Source organism: Antechinus flavipes, chromosome 3 (genome assembly GCF_016432865.1).
Source record: "Antechinus flavipes isolate AdamAnt ecotype Samford, QLD, Australia chromosome 3, AdamAnt_v2, whole genome shotgun sequence".
Taxonomy (NCBI): Eukaryota; Metazoa; Chordata; class Mammalia; order Dasyuromorphia; family Dasyuridae; genus Antechinus; species Antechinus flavipes.
In genome coordinates this window covers 334,205,962-334,232,583 of record NC_067400.1, presented here as the reverse complement: position 1 = coordinate 334,232,583, position 26,622 = coordinate 334,205,962, and the positions used below count along the sequence as shown (strand labels likewise).

Genomic DNA, 26,622 nt, shown 5'->3' with positions numbered 1-26,622 from the left:
AAACAAGATTAGAAGGGAAGCAACAAACTGGGAAAACATTTTCACAGTTAAAGGTTCTGATAAAGGCCTCATTTCCAAAATATAGAGAACTGACTCAAATTTATAAGAAATCAAGCCATTCTCCAATTGATAAATGGTCAAAGGATATGAACAGACAATTTTCAGAGGATGAGATTGAAACTATTACCATTCATATGAAAGAGTGTTCCAAATCATTATTGATCAGAGAAATGCAAATTAAGACAACTCTGAGATACCACTATACACCTGTCAGATTGGCTAAGATGACAGGAAAAAATAATGATGAATGTTGGAGGGGATGCGGGAAAACTGGGACACTAATACATTGTTGGTGGAGTTGTGAACGAATCCAACCATTCTGGAGAGCAATCTGGAATTATGCCCAAAAAATTATCAAAATGTGCATATCCCTTTGATCCAGCAGTGTTTCTATTGGGCTTATATCCCAAAGAAATACTAAAGAAGGAAAGGGACCTGTATGTGCCAAAATGTTTGTAGCAGCCCTGTTTGTAGTGGCTAGAAACTGGAAAATGAATGGATGCCCATCAATTGGAGAATGGCTGGGTAAATTGTGGTATGAATGTTATGGAATATTATTGTTCTGTAAGAAATGACCAGCAGGATGAATACAGAGAGGCTTGGAGAGACCTACATGAACTGATGCTAAGTGAAATGAGCAGAACCAGGAGATCATTATACACTTCGACAACGATATTGTATGAGGACATATTTTGATGGAAGTGGATTTCTTTGACAAAGAGACCTGAGTTTCAATTGATAAATGACGGACAAAAGCAGCTACACCCAAAGAAAGAACACTGGGAAACGAATGTGAACTATCTGCATTTTTGTTTTTCTTCCTGGATATTTATACCTTCTGAATCCAATTCTCCCTACGCAACAAGAGAACTGTTAGGTTCTGCAAACATATATTGTATCTAGGATATACTGCAACATATCCAACATATAAAGGACTGCTTGCCATCTAGGGGAGGGGGTGGAGAGGGAGGGAAAAAAAATCGGAACAGAAATGAGTGTCAATATAATGTAATTATTAAATAAAAAATTTAAAAAAAAAAAGAAACAGAAGAAGCAAAAAGAAGAGGAAAGAAGAAGAAGAAATAAGAAGAAACAAGAAGAAAGGAGAAGAAATAATAAAAGAAGAAATAAGAAGAAGGAAGAAGAAAGAAGAAGAAAGAAGAAGAAAGAAGAAGAAGAAATAATAATAATAAGAAGAATAATAAGAAGAAGAACAAATAAGAAAAGAAGAAGAAGAAAGAAGAAGAAGAAAAAAGAAGGAAGAAGAAAGAAGAAGAAGAAATAAGAAGAAAGAAGAAGAAGAAATAAGAAGAAGAAGGAAGAAGAAAGAAGAAGTAACAAGAAGAAAGAAGAAGAAGAAACAACAAGGAGAAAGAAGAAGAAGAAATAAGAAGAAGGAAGAAGAAAGAAGAAGAAGAAAGAAGAAGAAAGAAGAAGAAGAATAATAATAATAATAAGAAATAATAATAATAAGAAGAAATAAGAAGGAAGAAAAAGAAGAAAGAAGAAGAAGAAAAAGAAGAAAAGAAGAAGAAGAAGAAATAAGAAGAAGAAGGAAGAAGAAAGAAGAAAGAAGAAGAAAGAAGAAAGAAGAGAAGAAACAAGAAGAAGAAGAAGAAAAAAAGAAGAAGAAGGAAGAAGAAAGAAGAAGTAACAAGAAGAAAGAAGAAGAAGAAACAACAAGGAGAAAGAAGAAGAAATAATAAGAAGAAGGAAGAGAAGAAGAAGGAAGAAGAAGAAGAAAGAAGAAGAAGGAAGAAACAAGAAGAAAGAAGAAGGAAGAAGAACAAAGAAGGAGAAGAAGAAAGAAGAAGTAAGAATAAGAAGGAAGAAACAAGAAGAAAGAAGAAGGAAGAAGAACAAAGAAAAGAAGAAGAAAGAAGAAGAAGAAAGAAGTAGAACAAGTAAGAAATAGAAGAAGAAAGAAGAAGAGGAAAGAAGAAGAAGAAATAAGAAGGAAGAAAGAAGAAGAAAGAAGAAAGAAGAAGAAGAAGAAAGAAGAAAAAAGAAAGAAGAAGAAGAAAGAAGAAGGAAGAAAAGAAGAAAGAAGAAAACGAAATAAGAAGAAGGAAGAAGAAGAAGAAAAGAAGAAGAAGAAATAAGAAGAAGAAAGAAATAATAATAATAAGAAGAAAAATAATAAGAAGAAGAAATAAGAAGAAGGAAGAAGAAGAAAGAAGAAGAAGGAAGAAAAGAATAAGAAAGAAGAAGAAAGAAGAAGAATAAAACAGAAGAAGATAGAAGAAGAAAGAAGAAAGAAGAAAGAAGAAGAAGAAAAAAAAAAGAAGAAGGAAGAAACAAGAAGAAGAAGAAAAAGAGAAGAAGACGGAAGAAGAAAGAAGAAGAAATAAGAAGAAGAAGAAAAAGAAGAAATAAGAAGAGAAGGAAGAAGAAGAAGAAAGAAAGAACAAAAGAAGAAGAAGAAGGAAGAAGAACAAGAAAAAAGGAGAAGAAGAAAGAATAATAATAAGAAGAAGAAATAAGAAGAAGGAAGAAGAAGAAGAAGAAATAAGAAGAAGAAAAAGGAAAAAGAAAGAATAATAATAATAAGAAGAAAAGAGAGAAACAAGAAAAAGAAGAAGTAAGAAGAAGGAAGAAGGAAAGAAGAAGAAGAAGAAGAAGAAGAAAAAGATAAAGAAACAAGAAGGAAGAAGATAGAAGAAGAAGAAGATAGAAGAAAGAAACAAGAAGAAGAAGATAGAAGAAAGAAGAAGAAAGGAAGAAAAAGAAGAAAGAAGAAGAAGGAAAGACGAAGAAAGAAGAAGATAGAAGAAACAAGAAGGAGAAGATAGAAAAAACAAGAAGGAAGAAGAAGGAAGAAAGAAGTAGAATACGTAAGAAACAGAAGAAGCAAAAAGAAGAAGAAAGAAGAAGAAGAAATAAGAAGAAAGAAGAAAAAAGAAGAAGAAAAGAAAAATAATAAGAAGAAGAAATAAGAAGGAAAAGGAAGAGAAGAAGAAGAAGAGAAGAAGAAGAAGAAGAAAAAAAGAAAGAAGAAGAAGGAAGAAGAAGGAAGAAGAAGAAAGAAGAAAGAAGAAAAGAAAGAAGAAGAAGAAGAAGAAGAAAGAAGTAACCAAAGAAAGAAGAAAGAAGAAGAAAATAATAAGAAAAGAAGTAAGAAAAGAAGAAATAATAATAATAAGAAGAAATAAAAGAAGAAATAATAATAAGAAGAAGAAATAAGAAGAAAAGAAGAAGAAGAAAAAAAAAAAGAAGAAGAAATAATAAGAAGAAAGAAGTAAGAAGAAGAAGAAATAATAATAAGAAGAAATAAGAAGAAGAAATAATAATAAGAAGAAGAAATAAGAAGAAAGAAGAAGAAGAAAGAAGAAGAAATAAGAAGAAGGAAGAAAAGAAGAAAAGAAAGAAGAAAAATAATAATAGAAGAAGAAATAAGAAGAAGAATAATAATAATAAGAAGAAATAAGAAGGAAGAAGAAGAAGAAAGAAGAAGAAGAAAAAAGAAGGAAGAAGAAAGAAGAAGAAGAAATAAAGAAAAAAAGAAGAAATAAGAAAAAGAAAGAAGAAAGAAGAAGAAAAAGAAGAAAGAAGAAGAAAGAAGAAACAAGAAGAAGGAAGAAGAAGAAAAAGAAGAAGAAGGAAGAAGAAAGAAGAAGTAATAAGAAGAAAGAAAGAAGAAAACAACAAGGAAAAGAAGAAGAAGGAAGAAGAAAGAAAGAAGAAAGAAGAAGAAGAAAGAAGAAGAGAAGAAAGAAAAGAAATAATAAGAAGAAGGAAGGAGAAGAAGAAGGAAGAAGAAGAAGAAAGAAGAAGAAGGAAGAAACAAGAAGAAAGAAGAAGGAAGAAGAACAAAGAAGGAGAAAAGAAAGAAGAAGTAAGAAGAAAAGGAAGAAAACAAGAAAAAGAAGAAGAAGAAAGAAGTAGAACAAGTAAGAAATAGAAGAAGAAAGAAGAAAGGAAAGAAGAAGAAGAAAGAAGAAGGAAGAAGAAGAAGAAGAAGAAGAAGAAGAAGAAAGAAAAGAAAAAGAAAGAAGAAGAAAGAAGAAGAAGAAAAGAAGAAAAGAAGAAAATTAAGAAGAAGGAAGAAGAAGAAGAAGAAAGAAGAAGAAGAAAGAAGAAGAAGAAGAAATAATAATAATAAGAAGAAAAAAAGAAATAATAATATTAAGAAGAAATAAGAAGAAGGAAGAAGAAGAACAAGAAAGAAGAAGAAGAAAGAAGAAGAAGCAAAAAGAAGAAGGAAGAAGAAAGAAGAAATAAGAAGAAAGAAGAAGAAGAAAGAAGAAGGAAGAAGAAGAAAGAAGAAGAAAGAAGAAAGAAGAAAGAAGAAAGAAGAAGGAAGAAGAAGAAATAAGAAGAAGAAGGAAGAAGAAAGAAAAGTAACAAGAAGAAAGAAGAAGAAAAACAACAAGGAGAAAGAAGAAGAAGGAAGAAGAAGAAAGAAGAAAGAAGAAGAACAAAGAAGAAGAGGAAGAAAGAAGAAGAAATAATAAGAAGAAGGAAGGAGAAGAAGAAGGAAGAAGAAGAAGGAAGAAGAAGAAGGAAGAAACAAGAAGAAAGAAGAAGGAAGAAGAACAAAGAGGAGAAGAAGAAAGAATAAGAAGGAAAAAACAAGAAGAAAGAAGAAGAAGAAGAACAAAGAAGAAGAAGAAGAACGAAGAAAAAAGAAGTAAACAAGTCAGAAATAGAAGAAGAAAGAAGAAGAGGAAAGAAGAAGAAGAAATAAGAAGGAAGAAAGAAGAAGAAAAGAAAGAAGAAAGAAGAAGAAGAAAAAAGAAAAAAAGAAAGAAAAGAAGAAAGAAGAAGGAAGAAAAGAAGAAAGAAGAAGAAGAAAGAAGAAGAAGGAAGAAGAACAAAGAAGAAGAAGAAGAACGAAGAAGAAGAAAGAAGTAGAACAAGTAAAAATAGAAGAAGAAAGAAGAAGAGGAAAGAAGAAGAAGAAACAAGAAAACAAGAAGAAAGAAGAAGGAAAAAGAAAAGAAGAAAAAAAGAAAAAGAAGAAGAAGAAGAAGGAAGAAAAAAAGAAGAAAAGAAGAAAAAGAAGAAGAAGAAAGAAGAAAAGAAGAACAGAAGAAGAAGAAGAAGAAGAAAGAAGAGAAAGAAGAAGAAGAAAGAAGAAGAAAAGAAACAAGAAGAAAGAAGAAGGAAGAAGAAAAAAAGATAAGAAAGAAGAAATAAGAAGAAAGATCAAGAATGAAAAAAGAAAGAAGAAGAAAAAAAGAAGAAAGAACAAAGAAGAAGGAAGAGAGAAGAAAGAAGAGAGAAGAAGAAGAAGAAAGAAGAAGAAGAAGGAAGAACAAAGAAGAAAGAAGAAGTAACAAAGAAGAAGGAAGAAGAAGAAGAAACAACAGAAGAAAAAGAAGAAGGAAGAAGAAAGAAGAAGAAAAGAAAGAAGAAGAGGAAGAAAGAAGAAAGAAAAGAAATAAGAAAAGAAAAAGGAGAAGAAGAAGAAGAAAGAAGAAAGAGAAAGAAGAAGGAAGAAGAACAAAGAAGAAGAAGAAGAAGAAAGAAGAAGAGAAGAAAAAGAAGAAGAAGAAAGAAGAAGAAGGAAAGAATAAGGAAGAAGAAGAAGAAGAATAAAAAAGAAGAAGATAGAAGAAGAAAGAAGAACAAAGAAGAAGAAGAAGAAGAAAGAAGAAGAAGAAGAGGAAGAAGAAAGAAGAAGAAAGAAGAAGAAGGAAGAAGAAGAAGAAGAAAAAGAAGAAGAAGGAAGAAAGAAAAAAGAAGAAGAAAGAGAAGAAAATAACAGAAGAAGATAAAAGAAAGAAGAAAAAGAAAAGAAAGAGAAGAAGGAAGAAACAAGAAGAAGAAGGAAGAAAGAAGAAGAAGAAGAAGAAAGAAGAAGAAATAAGAAGAAGGAAGAAAAAGAAGATAAGAAGAAGAAGGAAGAAGAAGAAGAAAGAAGAAGAAGAAGGAAGAAGAACAAAAAAGAAGAAGAAGAAGGAAGAAGAAAACAAGAAAAGGAAGAAGAAAGAATAATAATAATAAGAAAAATAGAAGAAAAGAAGAAGAAAGAAGAAGAAATAAAAGAAGAAAAAGGAAAAAGAAAGAATAATAATAATAAGAAGAAAGTAGAGGAAGAAACAAAAGAAAGAAGAAGGAAGAAGAACAAAGAAGGAGAAGAAGAAAAAAGAAGAAAGAATAAAGAAGAAGAAACAAGAAGAAAGAAGAAGAAGAAGAACAAAGAAGAAGAAGAAGAATGAAGAAGAAGAAAAAAGTAGAACAAGTCAGAAATAGAAGAAGAAAGAAGAAGAGAAAGAAGAAGAAGAAATAAGAAGAAGAAAGAAGAAGAAGAATAAGAAGAAACAAGAAACAAGAAGAAAGAAGAAGAAAGAAAGAAGAAGAAGAAAAAGAAGAAAAAAGAAGAAGAAGAAGAAGAAGAAGAAAAAAAGAAGAAATAAAGAAGAAGAAGAAGAAGAAGAAAGAAGAAGAAGAAGAAGAAAGAAGAAGAAGAAGAAGAAGAAAAAAAAGAAGAAATAAGAAGAATAAGAAAGAAGAAGAAGGAAGAAACAAGAAGAAGAAGAAGAAGAAGAAAGAAGAATAAGAAGAAGAAAGATCAAGAATGAAAAAGAAGAAGAAAGAGAAGAAGAAATAAGAAGGAAGAAAGAAGAAGAAGAGAGAAGAAGAAGAAGAAGAAAGAAGAAAGAACGAACAAGTAAGAAATGGAAGAAGAAAGAAGAAGAGAAAGAAGAATGAAGAACAGAAAAAGAAGAAAGAAGAAGAATGATCAAGAAAGAAAAAGAAGAAGAAATAAGAAAAAAGAAGTAAGAAGAAGAAGAAGGAGGAAGAAGAAGAAAGAACGAAGAAGAAGAAAGAAGACGAAGAAGAAGAAATAAGGAAGAAGAAAGAAGAAATAAGAAGAAAGAAGTAAGAAGAAGAAATAGAAGAAGAAGAAGAAGAAGAAAGAAGAAAGAAAAGAAGAAAGAAAGAAGAAGAAAAAGAGAAAAGAAGCAGAAGAAAAAGAAGAAGGAAGAAACAAGAAGAAGGAAGAAACAGGAAGAAAGAAAAGAAAGAAGAAGAAATAAAAGAAGAAGGAATAAGAAGAAAAAAAAGAAGAAAGAAGAAGAAGAAGAAAGAAGAAAGAAGAAGAAGAAGAAGAAAGAAGAAGATACAAACATCAGTGACAGTTTTATTACTTTTTAAAAAATTTAACAGAAGCTTAAAAAAAACCCAACCTACGTAATAGCATTCCATAGTTAAATCAAATCTTCTTTGCCTTCTCCTTTGTGTAATGAAATGCTCGTGATTGTGAGGTTTATAATTTAAAAGAAAAGAAAAGAAAGAAAGAAAGCAAAATAAAAACTTTGAATGTAAAGGTACTTTGCTGGGTCCAACAGTTCTTGGTCTCTTGAGTACAAAATAGCCCAGAGGAATTCCAGGCACCCACTGGCACTTACCTGGAAGATCGTTGTGGTAACTCAGGTAGGTAATGGGGCCCTACTCGGCTAAATCAACTCTGGGTGACCTCAATGAGTATTATATATACCGTATGGGAAGGTAGACTGTCCCCAGAAGCACTGCACTATGTGGTTAGTTAGAGTTCGCGCTCTCTCTTCTGACCTAATGGTTCCAACGAAAACAAGTTAGCACTTCCCCCTTTGCTGGCTCACCATGTGTGACTTCTGTCTATTTTTGCTTTCTCTTCTTGGTTCGCCTGCTTTTTCTCGCCCTTCTTCTTTCTCCCTCCGACTCGCGGGCCTCCGGGAGACCGAGTACCCGTGTTTGGGGGCATGGAAGCACTTAAAAGTACAGCGGTCACGACTGCGACCGAATACTCGCACCATTTCCCTTTCTTTTGCACTTTTTTCGCTATGCTTTGACTCGTCTAGACTCACACGTATCCATTCTCTTGCTTTTTCCATTTAGAACCAGTAAAGATTCTTAGAAGAAAAAAAAAGGTAGAGGTGTGTGTGGCAAAGTCTGAGTCATCTGGGCGCGCCCCCCCCACACACCTTTAGGCAATTGGGGTTAAGTGACTTGCCCAGGGTCGCACAGCTAGGACGTTTTAAGCGTCCGAGGCCATATTTTAACTCAGGTCCGCCTGACTTCAGGGATGGTGCTCTATCCACTGCGTCACCTAGCTGCCCGAAGTCTGAGTCATGTGAACTCCTTTGCTTAGTTTTTCTGTTTCAATTCCCATTTCCTTATTTTCTCCAGCTAAAAACTTTTCCTTGAGACACGGTGACTCAAGTAAGTGGGAGCAGAGAAAGAGGTCATCACCAGAAAGGAAGACACCGCCCGCGTCGACCGAGGGCTGGAGCAATATGGGCTCATCTTGCCAATGAAAGCACAGCACTTGCACGAGCCAATTTTTTTTTTTTCCTGAGGCAATTGGGTTTAAGTGACTTGCCCAGAGTCCAGGATCACACAGCTGGTAAGTGTTAAATGTCTGAGACTAGATTTGTACTTCAGGGCTGGTGCTCTTTCCACCGCCACCTAGCTGCCCCATGCACAAGCCTATTTTGAAAAGCCAAGAGTGTTTAACAATGACTCTGACGAGGAGACCCTCGCGAGTGATGCTTTCAGAAAGAAGCAAGTGGTGAAGCAGACTAAACTTGAAATCCAGAAGCCTCTAGCAGAAGATGCCACTGTGTATGAATATGACAGCATTTATGACAAAATGCAGCAGCAGGGGAAAGTAATCCTAAATTGTTTTTAGTAAAAGACGGAAAGAACATCCACAGCCTACTAAAAAGCAGTGGAGATAAGGAAAAAGGAGCAAGAGAAAAAATGGAAAAGAAAATTCTAAGAGAATGAGAAACAGAAAGGGGAGAATCCAGACGACAAAGAGGCATTTGTGACATCTGCTTACAAAAGAAATTTGAGGAAATAGCTAAGGAAGCGGAAAGAGAGGAGAGTCGCTGCCCTGGAGGCTCGTCTGGATATATAACCAAGCAGAAAGATCTCAGTGGATTTTATAGGCATCTTTTAAATCAAACAGTCGGAGAAGAGGAAGTGCCTAAATGGCACTTCGGTCTTCTGGAAGCCAGCTGTAGGATAGAGGAAGAGAAGCCGCGGGATTGTTCTGACGAACTAAATCCAGACAACAGAGTCCTAGATTATCTTCAGAGATGTGCGCAAAACCAGAATGAAAAAAAGGAAAACTGCTGCAGACAGCGACCTTGATGTGGATAGCAAGCAGCGAAGAAGATGAAAAAATGGCCGACCAGAGTCCTTCGGACTGCAAGAGTGACAGGAGCCACAGCCACGCCAGCTCCTCGGAGGAGGACCAGGGGTTGATAAGAGCCACACCAAGCGCTCCAGGACAGGAGGCAGCGACACAGCGGTGCGAGACAGAGGGGACCACCGTCAGGACCGCGGCTGCAAAAGCCAGGTCAGGGAGCAGGACAAACGAACCACTGAGGCCAGTGGTCACCAGAAAGAAAAAATACAGGCCCAGGGAAGAAAACTGCATAAACTGGGAGGGGGGGGGGGGGGTGGGGAAAGACTGGGGGAGAAGAGAAAAGAGAGAGGAGGAGGACTGATGACCTAGGATGGAGAAAGAGCCAGGTGGAGAAATAGTGAAGACCAGTGTGATGGAAAGGAGAGGGAGGCTCTTCTGAGGGCAGAAAGACAGGCATGAGAAAGGCAGAGAGGAGGAGCTGAGCATCAGGCCTCCAGAGAGGACCCAAGGCAAGAAGAGGGAGCAGAGGAGAGGCCACAGGAGACACTGAAAACAAGTTTGCAAAGTGCAACAACAAAGGGACCGTGATATCAACGAGAGACCGGTTGCAAAACCGATATTGAGAAAGAAGATGCCTGAGGGTCTCCCAAGAACAGGCAAAGAACATATGGAAAACAGTAGCCACTAAACTGGCGGGGGAGGAGGGATTTTTTTTGTTGTTGTTGTTTGACATTTGTTAAGAGGAAAGGGTGCAGCATATATATATAATATATATATATATATATATGTATATATATATATATATATATATATATATATATATATATATATATATATATATTCTCCACACACTGTAATTTAAAGTAAATAAAAGTGTCCTTGATTTTAAAAATGCTCATGTGCGTTTCCTCTCTGCTCTAGCACGATTGAAGAGTGCTCCACAGATCTGGGAGGAAGAGTCATTTCAGTATTTTTTTTAATTCAACAATAACTGGTTTTCAGGGCTTTGGCATTTTTAAGAAAAGGTGGGGGAAAGGTCTCACAACCGGCAGAGTTTTCTGAAATTCTGCACCAATTTTCATGGAAGTCACAGACAACCAAATCGGTGTCCTATAGGCAGGGGCCTGTTTTCCTTCTGGTCATACGCGACCAAGTTGGCTTGCTGTAGAGTTCCTGAAGAATCACCTTGAAAAGCACTTGCTATTTTTTGAGAGATTTGCTTTGGTTTATCCAGCAAAGCAAGCACTTTTTGCTGTGTGACTGTTTCTTTAATAACAACAACAACAACCAAATGTTCAATAGACTGTGTATTTGTTTGCAGTCGAACCTAATTTTCTGAGATTCCCAATTATGTAACTGAAAAACACTGATGAGACAACTACAGGGCTCATGATAAATACAGAAGTGGTAGAGTCAATGGCAGCCACTAGTGTTTTTTTGTTTGTTTTGTTTTTTGTTTTTGTTTTTGTTTTTCATTTTGTTTTTTGTTTTTTACAGGAAAAAAAAATAGCATATTATTCAGGTGCTGCCCAGATTTTGAATCATTTCCATTTCCCATTCACAGCATCTTTAAACAGGGCCATTCCATTAGGACAAAAGTTTATGCTCATGCATATCAGAAAGTAGCAACATGTATCATCTAGCCGGACTCTGCAAAGTCAAAGCTAGGAATTGTGGATGCTGAAGGAAAGAACACAACTCACACAACACAGATAATCTGGATGCAAGGAGAATTAATATTACGTGTGTGTGTGTGTGAGAGAGAGAGAGAGACAGACAGACAGACAGAGAGGGTTTTTCAAGAGCTCCAAAATATAAGATGAAATTGTACCTCTATATTATCTCAATTTTTAGCTAAAGAAAAACTTATAGACATTCTTTTTTTTCCCTTCATAAATATGAATTTGATGTAAAAACTTAAGGATAGCTTGATTTTGTAGAGATTGTCATTGTCTTTGACCTTTAGAAAAAACTCTACCTCTTTCTTTTAAAAAATTTGATACCACCCCCATTACATGTAAACACATTTTTAACATTCTTAAAAACACCAAAAAAAAAAAAATTGAGTTCTAAATGCTCCCCTTCTCTCCATCCCTTCCCCACTGGGAAGGCAAGCAGTTTGATATAGGTTATACAAGTGTAGTTACGAAAAACATGACATGCAAATCATGTTAATCAAAATGTGAAAGAAAATAAGAAACAAGACAAAAAAGAAATAAAGAAAAAAATGTGCTTCTATCTGCATTCAGACTCCAGTTCTTTCTAAGTCATTCAGAGTTGATCATCATGCAATATAGCTATTGCTATATACAAGGTTCTCCTGGATCTACTCATTTCAACTTGCAACAGTTCATGTAAGTCTTTCCAGGCTTTTCTGGAAGCATTCTACTCATCATTTCTCATAACACAATAGTATTCCATCACAACCATGTACAACAACTTGTTCTGCCATTCCCCAACTAATGGAAATCCCTTCAGTTTCCAGTTCTTTGCCACCACTTAAAGAGCTGTATATATATACCTTTTACATAAAAGTCTTCTCCCCTCTTCCCCCCTTTTAAAAAGCTCTTTGAGAAAGAGATCTAGTGGTGGTATTGCTGGATCAAAAGGTGTGCATTGTTTTTATAACACTTTGGTCATAGTTCTGAATTGCTCTACAGAATGATTCACCAACATTGAAGTGTCTCCGTTTTCCCACATCCCCTCCAAAATTTGCCATTTTCCTTTTTTTGTCATATTAGCCAATCTAAATTTGAGTTGCTTTAATTTGCATTTCTCTGATCAGTGGTGATTTAGAGCATTTTTTTCATATCAATATTGATAACTTTGATTTCCTATTCATATCCTTTGACCATTGGTCAATTCAGGAATGGGTCTTATTTCTAGAACTTGATTCAGTTTTCTATTTATTTGAGAAATGAAGTTGGAGAAGCTTGCTGTAATTTTCCCCGCAGTTAAGATTTTTCCCCCATTTAGCCTACTCTCTTTCCTTTCACCCTGTTCATTCTCAAGTATAAGCTTCTGACTTTTATATCCCCCTCAAATCACTCTTCCTTCTATCAGCCCCTTCATCCCTTTCCTCCTTTTCTTATTCCCTTTCCTTCCTGCTTTCCTGTATGATAAGATAGATTTCTATACCCAGCTGAGTATGTGTTATTCCCTCACTGGAACATAATTTCAGTGAGATTAAGATTCACACATAACATCCCACCTCCCATAGCTCCCACATACTGCCTTAATAATGAGAAAGTTTTTAGGCATTACAAATATCCTTTTTCCATGTAGAAGTATAAAGAATTTAACCTTATCAAATTCCTTATAATTTCTCTTCCCTTTTACGTTTTTCCCTAGTCTTGTATCTGAAAATGACATTTTCTACTCCACTCTGGCATTTTCATCAAGAATGCTTGACAATCTTCTATTTTGTTGAATATTCTTCCTTCCTCCTCTCCTCCTCTGCCTCAGCCCACACTATATATATGTATAACAGGGTGGTATATATATACACACAAACCCTATATGTATACAGCCTATATAAATATACTTATATACCCAGTTTTGCTGGGTAGGTGATTCTTACTTGTAATTCTAGCTCTTTTGTCCTCTGAAATAGCATATTCCAGGTCCTCCATTTTTTAAATGTAGAAACTGCTAAATCCTGATGATTCCATGATATTTGAATTCTTTCTATTTGGCTATTTGCAATATTTTTTCCTTGATCTATAATATTGGCTATAATATTTCTGGCAATTTTCATTTTGGGATCTCTTTCAATTTCTATTTTATCCTCTAGTTCTAGAATACCAGGGAAGTTTTCCTTGATAATTTCTTGAAATTTTAGGCTCCCTTTTTGATCATGGCTTTCAGGTAGTCCAATCACTCTCAAATGATTGATGTCTTCTGGATCTATTTTTTCAGGTCAGTTGTTTTCTCAATATGAGATACTTCACATTCTTCCTCCTCTTCCTCTTCCTCCTCCTCTTCTTCTTTCTTCTTCTTCATTTTCCTCTTCCCCTCTTTCTCCTTCTCCTTCTTCTTCCTCCTCCTCCTCTTCCTCTTCTTTCCATTCTTTTGGTTTTGTTTTATTGTTTCTTGATGGCTCATGGAGTCCTTAAGGTCCACTTGGCCAATTCTACTTTTTAACGATTTTCTTTTCTTCAGTGAATTTTTCTACTTCTATTTCTAAAAATACCTATTGAAATTACTCTCCAGATTCCAAACAGTCACCAACTCAGTATCTTCATCATCTCTTCCCTTTTCTTCCATACACTCTTCCACATACACTCTTTTTGGAAATACACAAACATGCTCCTATTAACAACCACCAATGGAATCAGTTACTCCAATTACTCTAGCTCCCACTCGTGGGGTTCAATCCAATGAAAAGGTCTCTCCTATGTCCCCTTTGTATGCTTACAAGGCAAGCCCCATCCTCCTCCACGCCTAAGAAGATTTGCAAATAATTCTAGAAAACCAGTGAGTTTGTTCTAGAATGGCAACTTCTCAGCTGTAATACTGTCGAACAGAGATTTGTAGATTACAGCGAAAGGTAAGCTGGTATTCCAGGACAGAAAAAAAAAAGAAAAGAAAAAAAGAAAATGAAAAAAGAAAGGTACCCCAACACAGGTGATAAAATTGCTCTACTTGATGATGGAGGGAAGGGATCATTTTTGGCCAGCGAGCCACTCTGGCTACTCAGTCAAGTCTGATTCTGCTAGTCTTTTGGCTAGCATCACTCACCAAATTTCCCGTGGGCACTCCCAACCAGCCAGAAGCATTTTTCTCAGTGATACTGGTGGAGATAGAGTTATCCTAGAAACAAAATTGTGTGGGAATTGCCCATGTGTTTGGCCATCAGTTAGTAAAGATTCAAACTTCTTGGCATGAAAGTGAAACAGTGACTATTGGGTGCACACACTAACTGCTTCAAGGATCAAAGAAAATGACGGAAGAATCTGGAAGCTTGTCTGCCCGAGTCAGGCTGTCTAGGCTCTTGTCCACTGTTTGTACCTAACAAGGTGACCTGCTTCCTTGTTATTGTTATTGGATAATTGTGGCTAACTGTGATGGGCCGCTTGGCAACCAGGATGTCAACATTTTTCTTCTTGAACTTTGCTAAGGATGTGAGACACAGTAGTCCCCCGACCCAATTGTCAGCCTTATATTTAGGAAAATAAGCAATTCGATTCATCCAAAATGCTAAGGAAGTGTAGCTTGCCAGAACTCCAGTATCTGAGGCAGCTAAGTTTCAAAAGCCTGGAGTCAAGAAGACCAACGTTCAAATCCAGCCTCAGACACTTCCAGCTCTGTGACTACGGGCGGGTGAACAATAATCTGATGAAGATGACTGATGAAGAGGAAACAAGAATAGCGATAAAACTCTAGTTTGTAACATTCGGGCTTCTGTTACTGAGAAAATGACTAGGTGCCATCTTTTATTCAACTGTTTAATTGAACAGATTTACAGGTAACTTGGAGCGCACGTTACATTCCAACAGGGATAAACAATCAAATACTTGTTGGTATTGAAAGTACAGTATGAAATCTAAAGAAATAAACCTATTACAGATATAAAATTCCTATAAGACTCCATTGAAAATAGATCCCAAAGGAGTATTATGGCCCATTGTATAGAAATTGCTAAAGGGACTCAGTCGCGTCTCAGTATTCTTCCCAAGAGCTGACGCCTGCTGAGTACTGCCCAATTCCTATTCTATGCTGGAAGTTTAATTCGCTGCAAGTTCGGGAGATGAGCCAAGAGGCGGCGGTCTCCTGTGGGGTAGCTTTGTCGAGTGACGTCAGTAAAGGACAGACCGTTATGCAGATGAGAAGGTTTGTGTCGGCGTTTTCCCTAAGCAAGTCAGCTGTTGAGCACAGGAAAGGTGAAATGTGACATGATGAGATTATGAAACGCTTCAGAATGTCATTGCCGCCTGTGTGTGTGTGGGAATGTGGTTCGAAAGAGACTGCGTTTATTTTGTTCCACACGCGCGCACTCCATCAACACACACACACTCCTAACTCACGCCTACTTACACAGCACTTCCGCCTCCCGCACAACACGGTATACACACACACACACACACACACACACACACACACACACACACACACACACACACAAACTACACACGCTTCCCGCGCTTCAGACAAGATCAGAGGAGCTAAGTCTCTCCTGCCTATCCCTCTCTCCGAACCCGGCCTGAAAGTCTCCTCATCTGCATACGCTCTGCCTCCTCCTGACGTCATCCACCAAACCTTGTCTGAGTGGACATCGCCATCTAATGGTTTTTCGGAAGAACTTTTACGAGGAAAGGAACGCGAACTCGCTCAAGGCTTGAGCATTTCCTCAGCCTATTGATGGAGACCCGGTGCCTGCCTTTGGTCCCCGCCCTCGTCCCAGCCCTCCCGCTGGTTCGAAACCGAGCCCGTCAGAATTCACACCTCCAAGGCCCCTTTCTGAATTACTCTCCTTCCTCCCGATCCAGCCCAGCCCCTATCCCACCTCTCCCAGAAAACCTTTTCCAACCTCCCCAGACTTTGCTTTGACGACCAGCGACAGCGAGTGATCCCTTATAAGTTTTAGGTCTCTGAAGGGCTTTGGTAGATCTCTAGGATAACAGACCTCGGTCCTGATCCTTCCCCTTCCAGCTGCCTCCCACAGCTGGCTTTAGAAGAGACCGCTCTACTTGGCTGCACCAGCAACTTCTTGGCCTTTTCACCGACCACCCGCCTCCTCAGAGCCCCAATAGCAAAGGATCGAAACAGTCACTGAGTAAGGCCCGGGAGGGATCTTGGACGCTTTCCAGTCCCTCTCATCTCACGTTTCAGGACAACGAAGCTTTTTCTTCAGATACATGGATATAAGTTTCCACGGGGAAACGTGACAGCTGATTGGACTTGAACGGAATAACAGACACCCTGCAAATTAAAAGCAGATCGTCAAGGGTGATGAGGAGTCTCTCAGTCCATCTCGTCTACCTTGTTCTTGAAAAAAGGATCTCTTCGAATGACATAATATATGTATATAGAGAGACACACGCATGCACGCACATACAGAAAGAGAGAGGGAGAGACAGAGACACACACAAAGAGAGGGAGAGAGACAGAGACAGAGACAGAGACAGAGAGACAAAGACAGAGATAGAGACAGAGACAGAGAGACAAAGACAGAGACAGAGAGAGAGAGAGATGGATGTGACTGGTATATCCCTATCCCTCCACTTTCCACCTTCTGCCTGAGGGGATAATATTAGCATTAAATTTCTTGCCTCTCCATTCCTTATTCATTTTTCCTGCTTCTTTTTAATTTGGAAAATATCCTCACTTTGCTGATCCTATAGGATATTAAGGAATGTTACCATTGGTATTATACTGCAACTCAAACGATATATAAGTTTGAATTTGGAGGGACTTAGGCTGTTCCAGTAGACAGAAGATACCATTTCTCTCCCATTACTCCCCACTTCAGACATGGAGGCCATCCATCAAAACTTTCCATGGTGGTACCTATTCTCTCCATATGAGGAATTGTGAAGGTTGTTAAAGCTGTCTCTTTGTGCAGGTGTTCTTTTTTTTTTTTTTTTAATAATAGATTATTTTCAAAATACATGCAAAGATAGTTTTCAAAATTCACCCTTGTAAAGCCCTGTGTTCCAAATTTTTCTCTCCCCCTCCCTTAGACAGCAAGTAATCTAATATAAAGGTTAAACATGTGCAGGTCTTCTAAACATATTTCCTGAGCAGCAGAATTCTCTCAGGAAAAAAAATAACTTGGAAAATTCTTCATGAACAAAGTGAAATATACTGTATACAGAGTAATAGCAATGTTCTAGAATGACCTGCTGTAAATGACTTTGTTATTCTCAGTAGTATAATCATCCACTACTACTCTGAAGGACTTAGATGAAAAATCCTATCCATTCCCAGAGGAGCTGAATGTGTCTGAATATAGATTGAAGCATTCTCTAATTCTCAATTTTTCTCCAGGATTTGTATTTTCATTAGGGTTGGGAGATCTATGTTTTCTTTCATAACTTGATTTTTATGGAAATGTTTTTCACAACTTCACATGTGGTTTCTTAATTGTGGGTGGGGATAAGGAAGAGACCTAGAACTCCAAAGAAGAAGAAGAAAGAAGAAGAAGAAAGAAGTAGAACAAGTAAGAAATAGAAGAAGAAAGAAGAAGAGGAAAGAAGAAGAAGAAATAAGAAGGAAGAAAGAAGAAAGAAGAAGAAGAAGAAAGAAGAAAAAGGAAGAAGAAGAAGAAAGAAGAAGGAAGAAAGAAGAAAGAAGAAGAAGAAATAAGAAGAAGGAAGAAGAAGAAGAAGAAAGAAGAAGAAGAAATAAGAAGAAGAAGAAATAATAATAAGAAGAAGAAATAAGAAGAAGGAAGAAGAAGAAGAAGAAGAAGAAGAAATAAGAAGAAGAAGAAGAAATAATAATAATAAGAAGAAATAATAATAAGAAGAAGAAATAAGAAGAACAAGAAGAAGAAGAAGAAGAAAGAAGAAGAAGAAAAAAGAAGAAGAAAAAAAGAAGAAGAAATAAGAAGAAAGAAGAAGGAAGAAGAAGAAAGAAGAAGAAAGAAGAAAGAAGAAGACAGAAGAAAGAAGAAGAAGAAACAAGAAGAAACAAGAAGAAGGAAGAAGAAGAAATAAGAAGAAGGAAGAAGAAAGAAAAAGTAACAAGAAGAAAGAAGAAGAAGAAACAACAAGGAGAAGAAGAAGAAGGAAGAAGAAGAAGAAGAAGAAATAATAAGAAGAAGGAAGGAGAAGAAGAAGGAAGAAGAAGAAGGAAAAAAGAAGAAAGAAGAAGGAAGAAGAAGAAAGAAGAAGAAGAAAGAATAAGAAGAAGAAACAAGAAGAAACAAGAAGGAAGAAGAAGAAGAACGAAGAAGAAGAAAAGAAGTAGAACAAGTCAGAAATAGAAGAAGAAGAAGAGGAAAGAAGAAGAAGAAATAAGAAGGAAGAAAGAAGAAGAAGAAAGAAGACAGAAGAAGAAAAAAGAAGAAGGAAGAAAAGAAGAAAGAAGAAGAAGGAAGAAGAACAAAGAAGAAGAAGAAGAACGAAGAAGAAGAAAGAAGAAAAGAAGTAGAACAAGTAAGAAATAGAAGAAGAAAGAAGAAGAGCAAAGAAGAAGAAGAAACAAGAAACAAGAAGAAAGAAGAAGGAAGAAAAAAGAAGAAGAAGAAAGAAAAGAAGAAGAAGAAAAGAAGAAAAAAGAAGAAGAAGAAGAAAGAAGAAGGAAGAAAAGAAGAAAAGAAGAAAGAAGAAAGAAAGAAAGAAGAAAGAAGAAGAAGAAAAGAAGCAGAAGAAGGAAGAAGAAGAAGAAGAAAGAAGAAAGAAGAAGAAGGAAGAAGAAGAGAAAGAAGAAGAAGAAATAAGAAGAAAGAAGAAATAAGAAGAAAGAAGAAATAAGAAGAAGGAAGAAGAAAGAAAAAAGAAGAAGAAGAAAGAAGAAAGAAGAAGAAGAAATAAGAAGAAGGAAGAAGAAAGAAGAAAGAAGAAGAAGAAATAAGAAGAAGGAAGAAGAAAGAAGAAAGAAGAAGGAAGAAACAAGAAGAAAGAAGAAGAAAGAAGAAATAATAAGAAGAAAGAAGAAGAAGAAGAAATAATAAGAAGGAAGAAGAAGAAAGAAGAAATAAGAGGAAGAAGGAGGAAGAAGAATAAGAAGAATAAAAAGAAGAAATAAGAAGAAGAAGAAGAAGAAAGAAGAAGAAGAAGAAAGAAGAAATAAGAAGAAGAAAGAAGAAAGAAGAAGAAAGATCAAGAATGAAAAAAGAAGAAGAAAAAAGAAGAAGAAGGAAGAAAAAGGAAGAAGAAAGAAGATTGAAGAAACAAGAAGGAAGACGAATGAAGAAAGAAGAAAGAAGAAGAAGAAGAAGAAAGGAGAAGAAGAGGAAGAAGAAAGAAGAAGAAGAAAAGAAGTAGAACAAGTAAGAAATAGAAGAAGAAGAATAAAAAGAAGAAGGAAGAAGAAGAAGAAGAAAGAAGAAGAAATAAGAAAGAAGAAGAAGAAGAAAAAAGAAGAAGAAGAAAGAAGAAGAAGAAGAAATAAGAAGAAGAAGAAAGAAGAAAGAAGAAGAAGAAATAAGAAGAAGAAGGAAGAAGAAGAAAGAAGAAGTAACAAGAAGAAGGAAGAAGAAGAAGAAACAACAAGAAGAAACAAGAAGAAGGAAGAAGAAGAAAGAAGAAGAGGAAGAAGAAGAAAGAAGAAGAAGAAATAAGAAGAAGAAGAAAGAAGAAGAAGAAAGAAGAAGAAGGAAGAAATAAGAAGAAGAAGGAAGAAGAACAAAGAAGAAGAAGAAGAAGAAAGAAGAAAGAAGAAGAGGGAAGAAGAAAGAAGAAGAAGGAAGAAGAAGAAGGAAGAAGAAGAAGACAGAAGAAGAAGAAGAAGAAGAATAAAAAAGAAGAAGATAGAAGAAGAAAGAAGAAGAAAGAAGAAGAAGGAAGAAGAAGAATAAGAAGAAGAAGAAGAAAGAATAAGAAGAAGAAAGAAGAAGAATAAAACAGAAGAAGAAAGAAGAAAGAAGAAGAAGAAAAAGAAGAAGGAAGAAACAAGAAGAAGAAGGAAGAAGAAGAAGAAGAAGAAAAAGAAGAAGAAATAAGAAGAAGGAAGAAAAAGAAGAAATAAGAAGAAGAAGGAAGAAGAAGAAGAAGAAGAAGAAGAAGGAAGAAGAACAAGAAAAAGGAAGAAGAAGAAAGAATAATAATAATAAGAAGAAATAAGAAGAAGGAAGAAGAAGGAAGAAGAAGAAGAAGAAATAAGAAGAAGAAAAAGGAAAAAGAAAGAATAATAATAATAAGAAGAAAGTAGAGGAAGAAACAAGAAGAAAGAAGAAGAAGAAAGAAGAAGTAAGAAGAAGGAAGAAGGAAAAGAAGGAAGAAGAAGGAAGAAGAAGAAAGAAGATAGGAGAAACAAGAAGGAAGAAGATAGAAGAAAGAAACAAGAAGGAAGAAGATAGAAGAAAGAAGAAGAAAGAAGAAGGAAAAGAAGGAAGAAGGAAGAAGAAGGAAGACGAAGAAAGAAGAAGATAGAAGAAACAAGAAGGAAGAAGATAGAAAAAACAAGAAGGAAGAAGAAGGAAGAAAGAAGTAGAATACGTAAGAAACAGAAGAAGCAAAAAGAAGAGGAAAGAAGAAGAAGAAATAAGAAGAAAGAAGAAACAAGAAGAAAGAAGAAGAAATAATAATAAGAAGAAATAAGAAGAAAAAGGAAGAAGAAGAAGAAGAAAGAAGAAAGAAGAAGAAAGAAGAAGAGAAGAAGAAAAAAGAAGAAGAAGAAGGAAGAAGAAGGAAGAAGAAGAAAGAAGAAAGAAGAAGAAGAAATAAGAAGAAGAAGGAAGAAGAAAGAAGTAACCAGAAGAAAGAAGAAGAAGGAAGAAGAAGAAGAAAGAAGAAAGAAGAAGAAGAAATAATAAGAAGAAAGAAGTAAGAAGAAGAAGAAATAATAATAATAAGAAGAAATAAGAAGAAGGAAGAAGAAGAAATAAGAAGAAGGAAGAAGAAAGAAGAAGAAGAAAGAAGAAGAAAGAAGAAGAAGAAATAATAATAATAAGAAGAAGAAATAAGAAGAAGAAATAATAATAAGAAGAAGAAATAAGAAGGAAGAAGAAGAAGAAGAAAGAAGAAGAAGAAAAAAAAGAAGAAGAAAGAAGAAGAAGAAATAAGAAGAAAGAAGAAAAGAAATAAGAAGAAGAAGGAAGAAGAAAGAAGAAGAAGAAAGAAGAAGAAAGAAGAAACAAGAAGAAGGAAGAAAAGAAATAAGAAGAAGAAGGAAGAAGAAAGAAGAAGTAACAAGAAGAAAGAAGAAGAAAAGAAGAAGGAAGAAGAAGAAGAAAGAATAAGAAGAAGGAAGAAGAAGAAGGAAGAAGAAGAAGAAAGAAGAAGAAGAAAGAAGAAGAAGGAAGAAACAAGAAGAAAGAAGAAGGAAGAAGAACAAAGAAGGAGAAGAAGAAAGAAGAAGTAAGAATAAGAAGGAAGAAACAAGAAGAAAGAAGAAGAGAAGAAAGAAGAAGAAGAAGAAAGAAGAAGAAGAAAGAAGTAGAACAAGTAAGAAATAGAAGAAGAAAGAAGAAGAGGAAAGAAGAAGAAGAAATAAGAAGGAAGAAGAAAAAGAAGAAGAAGAAGAAAGAAGAAGGAAGAAGAAGAAGAAGAAAGAAGAAGAAGAAATAAGAAGAAGAAGAAATAATAATAATAAGAAGAAATAATAATATTAAGAAGAAATAAGAAGAAGGAAGAAGAAGAACAAGAAAGAAGAAGAAGAAGAAAGAAGAAGAAGAAAAAGAAGAAGGAAGAAGAAAGAAGAAATAAGAAGAAAGAAGAAGAAGAAAGAAGGAAGAAGAAGAAAGAAGAAAAGAGAAAGAAGAAGAAACAACAAGAAGAAAGAAGAAGAAGAAATAAGAAGAAGAAGGAAGAAACAAGAAGAAAGAAGAAGGAAGAAGAACAAAGAAGAAGAAGAAGAAAGAAGAAGATACAAACATCAGTGAGTTTTATTACTTTTTAAAAAATTTAACAAAAGCTTAAAAAAAAACCCAACTTACGCAATAGCATTCCATAGTTAAATCAAATCTTCTTTACCTTCTCCTTTGTGTAATGAAATGTTCGTGATTGTGAGGTTTATAATTAAAAAAAAAAAAAAAAAAAGGAAAGCAAAATAAAAACTTTGAATGTAAAGGTACTTTGCTGGGTACAACAGTTCTTGGCCTCTTGAGTACAAAGTAGCCGAGAGGAGTTCCAGGAACCCACTGGCACTTACCTGGAAGATCGTTGTGGTAACTCAGGTAGGTAATGGGGCCCTACTCGGCTAAATCAACTCTGGGTGACCTCAATGAGTATTATATATACACCGTATGGGAAGGTAGACTGTCCCCAGAAGCACTGCACTATGTGGTTAGTTAGAGTTCGCGCTCTCTCCTCTGACCTAATGGTTCCAACGAAAACAAGTTAGCACTTCCCCCTTTGCTGGCTCACCATGTGTGGCTTCTGTCTATTTTTGCTTTCTCTTCTTGGTTCGCCTGCTTTTTCTCGCCCTTCTTTCTCCCTCCGACTCGCGGGCCTCCGGGAGACCGAGTACCCGTGTTTGGGGGCATGGAAGCACTTAAAAGTACAGCGGTCACGACTGCGACCGAATACTCGCACCATTTCCCTTTCTTTTGCACTTTCTTCGCTATGCTTTTCCCCTTTGACTCGTCTAGACTCACACGTATCCATTCTCTTGCTTTTTCCATTTAGAACCAGTAAAGATTCTTAGAAGAAAAAAAAAGGTAGGGGTGTGTGTGGCAAAGTCTGAGTCATCTGGGCGCGCCCTCCCCCCCACACCTTTAGGCAATTGGGGTTAAGTGACTTGCCCAGGGTCGCACAGCTAGGACGTGTTAAGCGTCCGAGGCCATATTTTAACTCAGGTCCGCCTGACTTCAGGGATGGTGCTCTATCCACTGCGTCACCTAGCTGCCCGAAGTCTGAGTCATGTGAACTCCTTTGCTTAGTTTTTCTGTTTCAATTCCCATTTCCTTATTTTCTCCAGCTAAAAACTTTTCCTTGAGACACGGTGACTCAAGTAAGTGGGAGCAGAGAAAGAGGTCATCACCAGAAAGGAAGACACCGCCCGGCGTCGACCGAGGGCTGGAGCAATATGGGCTCATCTTGCCAATGAAAGCACAGCACTTGCACGAGCCAATTTTTTTTTTTTCCTGAGGCAATTGGGTTTAAGTGACTTGCCCAGAGTCCAGGATCACACAGCTGGTAAGTGTTAAATGTCTGAGACTAGATTTGTACTTCAGGGCTGGTGCTCTTTCCACCGCCACCTAGCTGCCCCATGCACAAGCCTATTTTGAAGAAGCCAAGAGTGTTTAACAATGACTCTGACGAGGAGACCCTCGCGAGTGATGCTTTCAGAAAGAAGCAAGTGGTGAAGCAGACTAAACTTGAAATCCAGAAGCCTCTAGCAGAAGATGCCACTGTGTATGAATATGACAGCATTTATGACAAAATGCAGCAGCAGGGGGAAAGTAATCCTAAATTGTTTTTAGTAAAAGACGGAAAGAACATCCACAGCGTACTAAAAAGCAGTGGAGATAAGGAAAAAGGAGCAAGAGAAAAAATGGAAAAGAAAATTCTAAGAGAATGAGAAACAGAAAGGGGAGAATCCAGACGACAAAGAGGCATTTGTGACATCTGCTTACAAAAGAAATTTGAGGAAATAGCTAAGGAAGCGGAAAGAGAGAAGAGTCGCTGCCCTGGAGGCTCGTCTGGATATATAACCAAGCAGAAAGATCTCAGTAGATTTTATAGGCATCTTTTAAATCAAACAGTCGGAGAAGAGCAAGTGCCTAAATGGCACTTCGGTCTTCTGGAAGCCAGCTGTAGGATAGAGGAAGAGAAGCCGCGGGATTGTTCTGACGAACTAAATCCAGACAACAGAGTCCTAGATTATCGTCAGAGATGTGCGCAAAACCAGAATGAAAAAAAGAGGAAAACTGATGCAGACAGCGACCTTGATGTGGATAGCAAGCAGCGAAGAAGATGAGAAAATGGCCGACCAGAGTCCTTCGGACTGCAAGAGTGACAGGAGCCACAGCCACGCCAGCTCTTCGGAGGAGGACCAGGGGTTGATAAGAGCCACACCAAGCGCTCCAGGACAGGAGGCAGCGACACAGCGGTGCGAGACAGAGGGGACCACCATCAGGACCGCGGCTGCAAAAGCCAGGTCAGGGAGCAGGACAAACGAACCCCTGAGGCCAGTGGTCACCAGAAAGAAAAAATACAGGCCCAGGGAAGAAAACTGCATAAACTGGGAGGGGTGGGGTGGGGTGGGGAAAGACTGGGGGAGAAGAGAAAAGAGAGAGGAGGAGGACTGATGACCTAGGATGGAGAAAGAGCCAGGTGGAGAAATAGTGAAGACCAGTGTGATGGAAAGGAGAGGGAGGCTCTTCTGAGGGCAGAAAGACAGGCATGAGAAAGGCAGAGAGGAGGAGCTGAGCATCAGGCCTCCAGAGAGGACCCAAGGCAAGAAGAGGGAGCAGAGGAGAGGCCACAGGAGACACTGAAAACAAGTTTGCAAAGTGCAACAACAAAGGGACCGTGATATCAACGAGAGACCGGTTGCAAAACCGATATTGAGAAAGAAGATGCCTGAGGGTCTCCCAAGAACAGACGAAGAACATATGGAAAACAGTAGCCACTAAACTGGCGGGGGAGGAGGGATTTTTTTTTTGTTGTTGTTGTTTGACATTTGTTAAGAGGAAAGGGTGCAGCATATATATATATATATATATATATATATATATATATATAATATATATATATATATATATTATATATATATATATATTATATATATATATATATATATATATATATATATATTCTCCACACACTGTAATTTAAAGTAAATAAAAGTGTCCTTGATTTAAAAAATGTTCATGTGCGTTTCCTCTCTGCTCTAGCACGATTGAAGAGTGCTCCACAGATCTGGGAGGAAGAGTCATTTCAGTATTTTTTTTAATTCAACAATAACTGGTTTTCAGGGCTTTGGCATTTTTAACAAAAGGTGGGGGGAAGGTCTCACAACCGGCAGAGTTTTCTGAAATTCTGCACCAATTTTCATGGAAGTCACAGACAACCAAATCGGTGTCCTATAGGCAGGGGCCTGTTTTCCTTCTGGTCATACGCGACCAAGTTGGCTTGCTGTAGAGTTCCTGAAGAATCACCTTTAAAAGCACTTGCTATTTTTTGAGAGATTTGCTTTGGTTTATCCAGCAAAGCAAGCACTTTTTGCTGTGTGACTGTTTCTTTAATAACAACAACAACAACCAAATGTTCAATAGACTGTGTATTTGTTTGCAGTCGAACCTAATTTTCTGAGATTCCCAATTATGTAACTGAAAAACACTGATGAGACAACTACAGGGCTCATGATAAATACAGAAGTGGTAGAGTCAATGGCAGCCACTAGTGTTTTTTTTGTTTGTTTTGTTTTTTGTTTTTGTTTTTGTTTTTGTTTTTCATTTTGTTTTTTGTTTTTTACAGGAAAAAAAATAGCATATTATTAAGGTGCTGCCCAGATTTTGAATCATTTCCATTTCCCATTCACAGCATCTTTAAACAGGGCCATTCCATTAGGACAAAAGTTTATGCTCATGCATATCAGAAAGTAGCAACATGTATCATCTAGCCGGACTCTGCAAAGTCAAAGCTAGGAATTGTGGATGCTGAAGGAAAGAACACAACTCACACAACACAGATAATCTGGATGCAAGGAGAATTAATATTACGTGTGTGTGTGTGTGTGAGAGAGAGAGAGAGAGACAGACAGACAGACAGAGAGGGTTTTTCAAGAGCTCCAAAATATAAGATGAAATTGTACCTCTATATTATCTCAATTTTTAGCTAAAGAAAAACTTATAGACATTTTTTTCCCTTCATAAATATGAATTTGATGTAAAAACTTAAGGATAGCTTGATTTTGTAGAGATTGTCATTGTCTTTGACCTTTAGAAAAAACTCTACCTCTTTCTTTTAAAAAATTTGATACCACCCCCATTACATGTAAACACATTTTTAACATTCTTAAAAACACCAAAAAAAAAAAATTGAGTTCTAAATGCTCCCCTTCTCTCCATCCCTTCCCCACTGGGAAGGCAAGCAGTTTGATATAGGTTATACAAGTGTAGTTACGAAAAACATGACATGCAAATCATGTTAATCAAAATGTGAAAGAAAATAAGAAACAAGACAAAAAAGAAATAAAGAAAAAAATGTGCTTCTATCTGCATTCAGACTCCAATTCTTTCTAAGTCATTCAGAGTTGATCATCATGCAATATTGCTATTGCTATATTCAAGGTTCTCCTGGATCTACTCATTTCAACTTGCAACAGTTCATGTAAGTCTTTCCAGGCTTTTCTGGAAGCATTCTACTCATCATTTCTCATAACACAATAGTATTCCATCACAACCATGTACAACAACTTGTTCTGCCATTCCCCAACTAATGGAAATCCCTTCAGTTTCCAGTTCTTTGCCACCACTTAAAGAGCTGTATATATATACCTTTTACATAAAAGTCTTCTCCCCTCTTCCCCCCTTTTAAAAAGCTCTTTGAGAAAGAGATCTAGTGGTGGTATTGCTGGATCAAAAGGTGTGCATTGTTTTTATAACACTTTGGTCATAGTTCTGAATTGCTCTACAGAATGATTCACCAACATTGAAGTGTATCCGTTTTCCCACATCCCCTCCAAAATTTGCCATTTTCCTTTTTTTGTCATATTAGCCAATCTAAATTCGAGTTGCTTTAATTTGCATTTCTCTGATCAGTGGTGATTTAGAGCATTTTTTTCATATCACTATTGATAACTTTGATTTCCTATTCATATCCTTTGACCATTGGTCAATTCAGGAATGGGTCTTATTTCTAGAACTTGATTCAGTTTTCTATTTATTTGAGAAATGAAGTTGGAGAAGCTTGCTGTAATTT

The 26,622-nt window shown here is 36.4% G+C and overlaps 3 pseudogenes; all 3 read left to right on the top strand.

The window, feature by feature from the left end:
- The window catches only part of LOC127554265 (nuclear speckle splicing regulatory protein 1-like), a 47,955-nt pseudogene extending 38,074 nt beyond the window's left edge, over positions 1–9,881 (top strand).
- LOC127557213 (nuclear speckle splicing regulatory protein 1-like) lies at positions 7,258–9,366 on the top strand (annotated as a pseudogene).
- A 12,751-nt stretch (positions 9,882–22,632) lies between the features above and the next one.
- On the top strand, positions 22,633–24,408 carry LOC127557212 (nuclear speckle splicing regulatory protein 1-like; annotated as a pseudogene).
- Positions 24,409–26,622: the final 2,214 nt, after the last annotated feature.